Source organism: Mus caroli, chromosome 16 (assembly GCF_900094665.2).
Source record: "Mus caroli chromosome 16, CAROLI_EIJ_v1.1, whole genome shotgun sequence".
In the NCBI taxonomy this organism is placed as follows: Eukaryota; Metazoa; Chordata; class Mammalia; order Rodentia; family Muridae; genus Mus; species Mus caroli.
This window is the reverse complement of record NC_034585.1, coordinates 47,775,664-47,787,010: the sequence shown is the minus strand read 5'-3', so window position 1 is coordinate 47,787,010 and position 11,347 is coordinate 47,775,664. Positions and strand designations below refer to the sequence as shown.

General features: G+C 36.4%; 1 pseudogene; it reads left to right on the top strand.

Moving 5' to 3' along the window:
* Nucleotides 1-762, top strand: part of LOC110311320 — a 20,249-nt pseudogene extending 19,487 nt beyond the window's left edge.
* The last annotated feature ends 10,585 nt before the right edge of the window (nucleotides 763-11,347 follow it).

Here is an 11,347-nt window from a genome sequence, read left to right as displayed (position 1 = left end):
TTAAAAAAAAAAAAAGAAGAAGAAGAAGACGACGACGACGACGACGATGTCGTCCTTGGTTCAAGATAAAATTTCTTACTGAAATATTAAGTTAATTTGCTAAAACCTGCTGAAGCACAATTGAAATAATAGTCTATAGCAAATGTTACTGATGAGATATTGGAAGTATTTTTCCTCAGCTAAATGTTAGAATTTCTAAATCATGATATAAAACCAGAAGAAAAGGGTAAAAGATATAGGATGTAAAAGGAACGAATATTTATTATTTACAGATATTAAGACTGAGAAGACCCAAATGACCTACCTAAAAGTCTAAGGAGCTGACAAAATTATATCTAGATTGAATTTTTAAGGTTAATATGAAAAACTATTGTGATTTTATGCTTTGTCGATAAACAGGAGGGAAAGCTTGTAAAATAGTATATTTATGCAACCAACAAATGTAAGGTTCCTAGGAAAAGTTCTTATATTACAAATGTCACACAAAGAATGTGCAATTATTATAAAGGTCATGTAGGCAATAAACTAGTGAGGACACAGCCCCCATTTTCTTCCTATTAGCAGATGCTGCATTCCTAGTCAAAATCACTATAAGATTTGATTTAAAATTTGATAAACTTTTCTAAAATGTTTATAGATGATCAGAGAGGAGGTGTACCCAAGGCACCAATGAAGAAAAAGAATTCAGCAGAGAATGTGCTGCTGGATCTGTTACACTGGATCTGTTGGATGTGGGCTGTTCCTCAAAGATTCACTTGCTAGAATTCTGCACACCTTTAGTGCAGTAGCAGAACCTTCAAAATGAAGTCAAAGGCAATCTTAGGTCATGAGGTTCGCAGCTGCATGAGGAGTAATGTTGTTTTGTGGAAGCGGGCATTTCTGGAATAGTCGTCGTGATAGGTTCTGTAAAGCAAGGACACCCAGGTGTTTGGCCCTGTGCTTATAGCTGGTTCATTTAACAGTTCCCAAATACGTTGTTGCATAGCCAAGGAGCTCTTGCCAAAGTAACAGCAATGGGCCATTTAGATTTTCTAGTCACCAGAATTGAGGGTCAAATAAATGTCTTTCCTCAAAGTAAGATAAATTGAGACAATGTGATGTGGTGTCAGAAAATAACCAAAATCCTGTGGGATAGAGTCCTGTTGGGGAGCTTCTAAATAGCTTCACGTACAAATAGAGGTGATGCAGGAGAACGGTGGCATCTGGAACTCTGGAGATTAAGATTCTATCCAAGGAATAATTGCAACAGTCTCCCACACACAAAAGCTATTCATATAAATTCCTGCCTTAAATGTACAAAACTAAAATTTAGACTTTTTAAACCAAATACATGAAAAAATCTTTATGCTTCATAATTCAAAACTTATTTGAGTATATACTCAAAAAGCTATGAGAATAAAAAGTTAAATTTTCCCATTATTTTTAATGAGTCACATGAATGTATAGACACTAACTTTACTTGCCCAAAATAATAGGACTTTACATTTCAAGGCAGATACTTCCTAAGTTGTTAGAAGCTGACTTCAAAACATTTTCAAGAATAAATCTCAGAACAAATAACTCCTACTGATAAAAATAATCTATCAATAGTCAATATTAATTTTCTAGAGAAAAGCTAAATAATATATATGCATATATATATATGACAGTAACAGAAAAATGATAGATTTGAATTGTAATGCAGACTTTTCATTCTTATTATGAAATGAATGTTATGAATGCTGTTCTACTGTCAACATTGAGGCTATTTTTCTTAATCCTAAAATTTCGTCTTTCTAAATAAACTATGACCCAATTGCCAGAGCTTCATAAAAAAAAAAACCAAAAAATAAATAAAACAACAACAAAAAAAAAACAATGACTTTAGGACAGATATTAAGAGAAAAATAATAATTGCTTCCTTTTTCCATTGTATTTTAAAAAGTAGGGTTTTAAAAATTATCAAATGGCATTATTATAAAATCTGAATTGTCTGTTTTCAAGTTTTGGAAACTTTTTTCTATGCATTTAGTCATTACATGTTTAAATCCCACTTAATTCTTTAAGTTACTGAGATTTTCTCAGTAACTCAATCCTATTCTCAGAAATCTTGTTCTTAGAAATAGAGGAAGGGATATAACTCGGTGCTAATAAGAAAGGGTTAGAGCCTTGTAAAGGGCACTCACTGGCCATATCTTTGTATCTATATCCTACCCCCTCCTTGTTTTGATGTCATTGAGGCTAAACTCTTTAATATCCAGCTTCTCCTAGCCAATCAGTAAAGAAAAGCCATTTTACCTCTGAACCTTCAAAGCCACAATCAGCCAAAAAGCGACTAAAGTAATCCTAGGTGCTGTAACTCCACATGATGTAACTCTACTGGTAGCATTCAACCAATAAGAAAGACTACAAAGGAAACTTGCTCCCAGTGGATATTACTCCTGAAAAGGAAACTTGGTCCTAGTGGACATTACTCCTGAAGGCAGCTGTCACCTGGGCATAGTTGCTGTTGATGAGATAGCCTGAGGCCTAATTTAAATCAAAAGGTAAAAATAACCAAAGCTTCCCCAACAATTCCTAACTCACAAAGAGGTTGCCCCAGCAGAACCCCGCTGTGGTTCTCCCTCACCACGATGCCAACTCTCTTCCTCACCATGCACTGACACTCTCTACATAAAACTTTTTGATGGCTGGCCTGCTGTATCATTCTATAAATTCTTTTAATCACAAGACCAAGAATCTGAACAAAAAGAGATCCATTGTTAAAAAAGGGCTTTTTTTAAATTGAAAAAAAAAGGGCTCCATTGTTATTCTTTGTCACAACACCATTTTCCAGGCATGTCTTAGGACATTGATTCAATTTCCAGCATCAAATTCAAAATACAAACTAGGTATTAAAATTCTTCCTAACATTCTACCAATGTTTGCAAGTATAATCAGAAGGAAATCACTGTAAATATCATTTTTTTCAAACTCATTGGCCATTGACATTAGATATCTACTCCATTTTGTAAGTGTTGTCACATGTATACATGTGTAATTTTGTCTGTAGCTTAAAGGGCACTTTGGAAAGTAGCTGCAAAAATGTCTAAATAAATAGGTTTATAAATATGAGTTTTCAGTCTATTAACTTAGAAATGGGCAAAAAAAGAAGACAACTGAATATATTTCACCGAAATATATAAACTATTACAGGGATTATTCTCAACCTCCTTACACTCTAGGAATGTATTCACATTCATCTCTTTCATAGCCTTTGCCTTTTCATTGATAATACCAAAATTAATTTTAAAAAAAGGACAGGCAATATTGATTTGTAAGGATTGAAAAGGGCTTTAAAAATAGTGAAGTGTTAGTGACTTAGTAATTTAAAATATCAGTTGTTATTTAAACTCATCTCTACTTTGCTTTATTGACTTTAAAACATTGAGAGCCAAATGATATCGGTGAACTGGTTGTCACCTTGCCTACCCTATAAGCCATCTGACCATATTTGCAATATTTTCCACCTGAAGGAAAGGTCATTCCGCTGACTCTTTCCAACTAAAGCCCGGGTCCTCAAAAGCAGGACCATTTCCTGGGGTTTTACTATTTTGATTTTCTTACTTAATTTTTCTTATGTATCACTAATTGGAAAAAGAAATAAAATAAAATGAAATTGAACAGTGGATCACGATGCTATCTTATGAAGTTCTTTTAAGTTTAGCCTCTTCTACTCAACCAATCAGCATATCATTTAAAAAGAAACCTGGTAAGTTTAAAGCCTTACTCTCTCAGGCTTCATATAGTCACACACACACACACAAAAAAAAAAATTGGTTCTAGTGTACTGGTTAAAGTGATAAATATATATATTCACACACACACACATATGAGGTAGTTTTAGCTTCTCTTTCTAAGATAATTGCACACACACACACACACACACACACACACTAAATAGCCAAACCTTCTGGGCTATTGGTTCCATATAAAATATACAGGGATGTGGTATCACATTGGGCACACACTTTAACTACAGCTCTTTGGCATTTAAACCTCTTTTGAGTTCAGATGCTTTAACAGCTGAGATTTTATTCCTTCAAGTAAATAATAGGCATCTCTCTCTTCAACAAGATAAAGTAAATGCTGTAATTGCATCTTTGCACTGGGCAAAGTCATTTGAGCTCTGGTTGGTAGCTTGTGCTTAAATAAATAACTATAACTTTAAATGTGGTCTAGTACTAGCCTTCCCTTTCATAAAATCCCCTGCTTTTATAATTTCCTATTCCCTGAAATAAAACAGATACAGAAATCAGAGCCTACACAACTCAGGAAGACAGTGTCTTCCTGCCTGCCTTCATCAAGCATTGTGAATTCTGTAGACTTTCCTGTATTCATATGCTTTTTTAAAAGCCCTCCATAAGTAGGATGACATTGGGAAGTATGCTCTTCTGTGATATCTTGGCATAAAATTCATTAGCCTCTAGTCTGAATTCTTTCAGCATCGTTTATGGCTCCAAGAAAAACCAGCAGCAGCTACAAAGGAAGGAAAGGAGCGGTGAGCTCAGAAACTCATCTCTTATTCATTTGGATAAGAGGCCTTGCTCATCACAGTGAGGTTTTGGCATGCAGCCACAGCAGCGGTGAGTTCATCTCCTGGATTCTCTTTTGCCCAGTGGAAAAGGCCCTTTTCACAGAAGCTCTTTCTGTGGTTCTATCATTAAATTGTAACAAAATCTCTCATTTTTCAGACTCATGGAGGTACAGCTTACAAAAAGTGGCCATATGAGGACTAAATTTTTTTTAATGAGTCATTTAACCTTGTGTCCAATAATGCTAACATCCTTGTTTTGAAGCCATTTAACTATTATGTGTTAATTGTGCTTACATTGTTCTTGAAAATTTGCTGAATTATATTTTATACGATACTCAAGGATTCGTTGTTCAAATGACCGTATAAATGTTTCACAAATCATATGCACAGTCTTTTAGCAGCACCTGCCTGTTCCAGTTCTCTCAAACTGCACAGGAAGCTTCCTCCTAGTCATATCATGTTTAGTATTAAACTTAGAAAAGAAATTTCAAACCAAAAGAGAAGATACATTTCTCATCTTAATTTAATGGTATCCAAATGATACCAGCTACCCTCCGAAAGATAGACAGTGAACAGCAGCAGAATATTTTATTCTTAGCGTCTTAGCCTCTTAAAATTTATATATATATATATGCAAGGAAGTCAAGAAAATCATATCTATGTGTGTGTATTTATGATTTATATATACACATACAATTTGTGATACACACACACAATTTGTGATTTTTACTTATATTACAACTTTTTAAGTTTATAAAAGGTATCTTAATATTGTTAGGCTAAATAAAATAAACTCCATCTTGCATGAAGTATTTCCTTGGAGTTTATTTTGTACCTCATAAAGGTTCAGATGAAATACTGAGGAACATAGTGGACTACTCATCAAAAGTAGAGGCCTAACAACCTAGAAAAAGCAAAGTTATGGCTTAAATTCATTTCATTTGCTAATGTTATACCCCTGAGATTTATATCTATAAAATGTGTCCGAGTAAAGAAGATGCAGAATGCAATTAGCTACTAAATTGTACTCTGTACTTAATATTGCAAGCAAATGTAAATAGAAATAAATTTTTCCTTAGCCTGAGGAAATATGTGGACTACCTAAAATGTACTTGGAGTTAAATGAGAAAGGTAGTCACCCCAAGACTGATACCTGGTAACATTGAACAGGACTGTAGTGTTGTTGGAGTGTTCATAATTTAATGAATGAAATGGACAATGACCAATAATAAATACATCGTATAAAAATTGTTACTGACATGGTGTGTACTTAATGAAGGTTAAGAAAACTTTTACCAAAAAAAAAAAAAAAATGTTCTAGATGCTCTTAAAAAAATTAACAAACACTGTGAGACAAGTACAAGGCTTGGAAACTAAGAATCAGTCATTTAAACAAAAATTCAATAAATGTGTGGATTTTTCTTTAAAGTTATGTGTAAAGTAATGATGATAAATACCCAGGATGTAGGCCAGAGATATAACTTGACATCCTCCTCCACAGATAGCTTGTTCAGCTATGGTCAATGATACTCTATTCCCAGTAAGTAGGAATGAAAAGAGCCTAACTATCCTTCCACTGGTGAGTGGAAAATGAAAATGTGGTGTGTGTATACGCAATGGAATACTCTTCAGCTGTACAGAAAAGTGAAATTTGCAGGTGAATGGATGGAAATAGAAAAAGGACTGAGTAAATTTAGTCAGATCCGGAAGGACAGATATGCCATGTTCTCTCTCATCTGCAGTTCCTAGCTACAAATCTTCAGATATAAGTACACAGTATGGGATGATGGTAGAAATCAAGAAAATCTTGCATTGCAGAAGGGGCTTGAGAAAACAATAGTGGGATATAGGCAATATGAATAGAGATTGGGTGATAAAGATGAGTTGAAAAATTAACAGGAAATTTAGAAATCAAAATATACTTAAATGGCATTGCACAAAGATGGAAAGGGCAACACCTAGAGTGACCTGCCCGCAGGAATGACAGAAGGAAGTAAACACGCTGCTCCACTGTGAGATTTTCTGAGCCAGAGCTTATGGTGGGGGAAGGGCTCTTTGGGTTGAGAGTGAATCCCACCAACCTTCACCAAGTCCTTTGCTTTGAGGTTCTGAATTCTAATAGTCACCCTGTGAATCAGCCAATCCCTCCTGTAGAACAAGCTTCATATCTAATCAGAAAGCAGTTGTTTACCTCATAATTGTTATGCCACTCTTTCATAAGTGGACACATCTTGCCAGGCTGGAGAGAATTGTAGGATGCATGGTCCAGGGTTAGGTGGCCTCATCAGTGTCTTTTCTCCCCTACAGCCTGAATAGCACTTTCTGTCTAGATGTAAGCTGGCCAGCAAAGAGAGACTTTCCTGTTTAAAGCCAGTATAAAGTTGATTTCTCCATGTCTTGTATTCAAAGTGATAGGGAAGGCACATCTTAACTGTGGATGGGATATGTGTGTGCATGTGTTAATTCATTGCTTTCTACTCTTGACTGTGGATATAATGTTGTTAAGGACTTCAAGTCTCTATTACCTTGAATACCACACAATCAATATAACATGAAATTGTGAAATAAATAAGCTCTTTATCTCTCTTTTTTTAAAAAGATTTATTTATTATATATGTAAGTACACTGTAGCTGTCTTTAGACACTCCAGAAGAGGACGTCAGATCTCATTATGGATGGTTGTGAAACACCATGTGGTTGCTGGGAATTAAACTCTGGACCTTTGGAAGAGCAGTCGGTACTCTTAACCTCTGAGCCATCTCTCCAGCCCAATAAGCCCTTTCTCCATTAAGTGGCCTTTACTCAAAATATTATGTCACAGAAACAGGAAATGAAACTAAGGCGTCCATTACAATAGACAACTGCCTGTGAGCAACCACTTCTGTGTTTGCTAGGCCCCGGCATAGTCTCACAAGAGACAGCTATATCAGGGTCCTTTCAGCAAAATCTTGCCAGTGTATGCAATGGTGTCAGCGTTTGGAGGCTGATTGTGGGATGAATCCCTGGGTATGGCAGTCTTTAGATGGTCCATCCTTTCGTCTCAGCTCCAAGCTTTGTCTCTGTAACTCCTTCCATGGGTACTTTATTCCCAATTCTAAGAAAGGGCAAAGTGTCCATACTTTGGTCTTTGTTCTTCTTGAGTTTCATGTGTTTCACAAATTGTATCTTATATCTTGGGTATTCTAAGTTTCTGGGCTAATATCCACTTATCAGTGAGTACATATCATGTGAGTTCTTTTGCGATTGGGTTACCTCACTCAGGATGATGCCCTCCAGGTCCATCCATTTGCCTAAGAATTTCATAAATTCATTCTTTTTAATAGCTGAGTAGTACTCCATTGTGTAAATGTACCACATTTTCTGTATCCATTCCTCTGTTGAGGGGCATCTGGGTTCTTTCCAGCTTCTGGCTATTATAAATTAGGCTACTATGAACATAGTGGACCATGTGTCCTTCTTACCGGTTGGAACATCTTCTGGATATATGCCCAGGAGAGGTATTGTCGGATCCTCCAGTATTACTATGTCCAATTTTCTGAGGAACCACCAGACTGATTTTCAGAGTGGTTGTACAAGCTTGCAATTCCACCAACAATGGAGGAGTGTTCCTCTTTCTCCACATCCTTGCCAGCATCTGCTGTCACCTGAGATTTTGATCTTAGCCATTCTGACTGGTGTGAGGTGGAATATCAGGGTTGTTTTGATTTGCATTTCCCTGATGATTAAGGATGCTGAACATTTTTTCAGGTGCTTCTTAGCCATTCGGTATTCCTCAGGTGAGAATTCTTTGTTTAGCTCTGAGCCCCATTTTTAATGGGATTATTTGATTTTCTGGAGTCCACCTGCTTCAGTACAGGGGAATGCCAGGGCCAAGAAGTGGAAGTGGGTGTGTAGGGGAGTGGGAAGGGAGGGTATGGGGTATTTTGGGGATAGCATTGGAAATGTAAATGAAGAAAATACCTAATTAAAAAAAAAAGCCTTAATGGGAAAAAAAAAGATAGACAATTGTCAGTGCTGATCAGAAGAAGCAGTTATATATTGAAGATACTATATTCAACCATTTATATTAGTTTTCTTCCATACTTCAAGTATTATGGTAAAGTCATATTTCATCATGTTTGTGTCCAGGATGTGCTTCTATGAGTAACAAGACAACATGCTTCTAGAAAACCAGTTCAGTTTCCCCATGGAAAAGACCTTGCATAGACAAATAAATCCGATTGATAGATTATGTGTTGGCTCCACATTGTATTCTTGACACTAGGCTGGAATAGCATCCTAATAACTAGAGGAGTGCGCCAAGAAGACCTTCCAACATCAATAGGAAATGTCACTCTACATTTGGGATCTGCATGGTAGAGGATGATGGATATCATTATTCAATATAGCCCCTTTATACATGTTGGCAATTGTGTGCTGCATAGAAAACAACCTATTTAAGGATATCAGTTCCTTTTCTAAGAGGAGTAGTAATTATTATCATTTTGAATTGTGACTCTGGCAAAGAAAGAACATTTAAAAATACACTACAACAATCATAAAATATATATATTATTAGTTATGATATTATATAAGACATAACCCACAGTAATAAATGCCCACGCATCAATGACACCCCTCAGTTGTATGGGAAGTGGAGGGTTTTTTTTTCTGTCCTAGTATAATTATGAGACTCAATGAGGAGTCTTTAAAGAAGATAAGGATATGAGAGTCCCCAGTCATGAGTCAATTAAAAGTGCCAAAACCTGTAGAAACCTCAGAGCAAGATGGGTCTACTGTTCTGTATTCCATTCCTTTTATCTACAGCACCCACCTGCCTTCTTTGTGTTTCAGATTAGTTCACTTTATAAGCAAACACTTCTAGATAATAAAATTCTTGATTCCTTTGTGTGCATGAAAGTTAGAGGTGCATCCTTGCCCTACCCAATTCAAAGTTTCAGTTCCATATCTGATAGACACACCCTAAACCTTTGAGATTGTAAACACCATCCATCAGATGTCTCATCCACTCCCCAAATTTCAGCAGTACCATGTAGAAACCGGAGTACCATAGACAATAGTGAAATATTGAAAGACTCCAGCATAAGTAGAAAATGTAACCTTCAAACATTTAAAAGAACACCTCTGCTGGGTGACACATCATATACTGATATGCCAAGGACCAGCCTCAGCTTGGAGAGGGTTCTAAGAGAAAGAGTACCTGGAAGCATGAAAACAAATGACTCAGAATCAAATCCTGTGCTACAAGCTCTCAGTCTATTTTCTATTCAAAACAGCTTTCCATAATTCATTTTCTCTCTCTCTCTCTCTCTCTCTCTCTCTCTCTCTCTCTCTCTCTCTCTCTCCTGCTCAAGACAGCTTTCAGACTGCTATCTCTCTGTCTAGTCAAGACAACTCTTCCTTGCTAGACTAAAACCTATGTGGATAGCTCATTTCTTGAAGAGCAAAATCCAGTTTTTTATTTATATATCAATTCAGTCATTATGGCCAGATTCCCTTTTGATTTATCCCATGACTCAGCACCCCAGGACTTCTGCCTCGTGAGTCTTAGAAAGAGACAGTAAGCACAAGCACAGACAATAAGACAGCTGGGTAGGACCCTGCCCTGAAATTACTATTCTAAATAAGCCAGAAGCTAAATTATCTCCGTCTCAGGCCGACCTTGAACTCAAGAAGTGACCTGCCTTTGTAAGCATAAACAACAACAACAACAACAACAAAAAACCTTAGTTGGGTCTTCCCTTGGGATTTCCACTCCCTAAATCTCTTTATATCCTTCCCTAGTGTCTTTCTGACAAACTGGCTCATAGTGCAGATGCCTCTGGTCTTTTAAATCTGTGAAGCTCCTTATACAATTCATATTGCATACTTACATTTTACATAGTTGAGAAATTATATATTTTTGAATTTATGTTTTTGGTGTTCTTTCCTACAGCCTTAATGGCTGTCCTGAAGGTTACACCATTCTATCTTTTTGCTGAGACAAAGATACACCTTGCCTCTTAGATTTATGCTGTCTTTGATTATCCTGGAGTCATTAACTTTGACAGAAAGGACATTTCTCTAAGGGGAACATGAAAATTTGTACACTATTATACCAACAAATCTTATACCCACAGCAATCATCAACATTTAAGGAGGCCCTTCTGGCTCTGTTCCAGGGGCAGGAAAACATGTTATATTGCCCATGGTATGGCCAAGCCAGACTCAGCACTGATAGCTACTGTAAAAAAAAATTATGATTTCGTGACTGAATGACAGTAGTCAAAAGTTAGAATTTGGTGGATTTAGTCAGTTCTGGGCTTGTGACTTATTCTATGGCCACATTACTTCGCCTTTCTCTTTTAAAAATAATTCCCTTTGCCTCTCAATCTGTAGTTGTGTAGTCACAACTAGACCTGCTTATGTGATTCTGTGCCCTCAGAGCCCTTAACTGTATGTGTATTTAGCTGATAGTTACAGGTTTTGAGGATTTAACAGACAAGCATAAACTTAAAGACACACAATTTCACACACCCCCAGCCCCCAAAAAAACTTCTGCATAATTCACTTATTTCCCCTTTATAAAAATGGCTGGTCTGAGTAATATAATACCTTGCTGGATAATATAAGTCATTTTACAAGACTGTTTGTCTTAGTCAGTGTGCTATTACTATGAAGAGAAACTGTGACAACTGGAACACTTTTTTTTTGATTTTTAATATTTTTATTACATATTTTCCTCAATTACATTTCCAAAAGTCCCCCATAGCGCCCCCCACTTCCCTACCCACCCATTCCCATTCTTTTGGC